The sequence below is a fragment of the Schistocerca cancellata genome, chromosome 7, assembly GCF_023864275.1.
Source record: "Schistocerca cancellata isolate TAMUIC-IGC-003103 chromosome 7, iqSchCanc2.1, whole genome shotgun sequence".
Lineage (NCBI taxonomy): Eukaryota > Metazoa > Arthropoda > Insecta > Orthoptera > Acrididae > Schistocerca > Schistocerca cancellata.
Genome location: NC_064632.1, coordinates 153,575,564 through 153,576,704, shown reverse-complemented (window position 1 = coordinate 153,576,704; position 1,141 = coordinate 153,575,564). Strand labels below are relative to the sequence as shown.

Genomic DNA, 1,141 nt, shown 5'->3' with positions numbered 1-1,141 from the left:
CTCAGCCGTTGATGCAGAGTAAGTGCCCTGCGATGTTCACAGAAGGGCTATGGCAGGCTACAAAGCGAGGTGGCGCAGTGGTTAGCACACTGGACTCGCATTCGGGAGGACGACGGTTCAATCCTATGTCCAGCCATCCTTCTTTAAGTTTTCCGTGATTTCCCTAAATCGCTCGGGATGGTTCCTTTCAAGGGCACGGCCGACTTCTTTCCCTCTCCTTCACTACTCCGATTGGAGTTCGCTCTCTGGTTTCCTCCCCTTCAACAACCCAATCCAACGCAGGTCAGCGGCATCCTATTTCCTTCGGCGTTGTGGAGCCCTGGTAGCCCCTCAGCTCTACACGTGCCTTCGACGGCAGCACGTGGAGACTCCTGTGCATGGGATTCGACTCACTGCCCTCTCGCAGGAGGCAGACGACAGTACGTCCCACGAGGAAATAAGTGCTGGTGGCGGCAGGCGCAGCCCGGTCTCAAACCCATGGCTGCAGCTGGTGGGGTCCAATCATCTCACTGCCAGGATGGCCCCTGGTACCGTAGTGGTACTGCTAGAGTCTGGCGCTGAACGAATAATTCTGCTTCCAAATTCAGGCATATTTATATCGATACTAAGATGGTATCTGTTCTTTCGGACATAATGGGCGGGGGCACTACGAATGCAGTGCGGGACAATAAGTTGAGAATGTGGGTTTCGCGGGAGGCGTGCCAGAGATAAATCCCTGCAGTCGCGCTGTCCTCTTTGTCCTCGGTGGCTCAGATGGTTAGAGCGTCTGCCATGTAAGCAGGAGATCCCGGGTTCGAGTCCCGGTCGGAGCACACATTTTCATCTGTGCCCGTTGACGTATGTCAACGCCTGTAATCAGCTAAGGGTGTTCATTTCATTGTAATATTTATATCGTTTCGAGGCGAATTTGAGACCCGGTGGTCAAGGAAGTGGCCTTAATCGGTTATTATTGGTGAGCTTTTATTTCAATCACATAATATTTATTTAAAATTAACAACAATTAAAATAATGGCAATAATTTAAGAACTGTTTCATGGCTGAAGGCCTTAATGGCAATAAATTGAGAATTGTTTAACTTTTTGCAACTTACAAACTACAGTTATTAAAATATTGAAAACAAATCACCAAGGTCTTAAATGTT

The 1,141-nt window shown here is 48.8% G+C and overlaps 1 non-coding gene across 1 annotated transcript; it reads left to right on the top strand.

The window, feature by feature from the left end:
• The first annotated feature begins 738 nt into the window (after window positions 1-738).
• Trnat-ugu (transfer RNA threonine (anticodon UGU)) lies at window positions 739-812 on the top strand. Its single transcript has one exon. It is a non-coding gene; the product is annotated as a tRNA-Thr (tRNA).
• The last annotated feature ends 329 nt before the right edge of the window (window positions 813-1,141 follow it).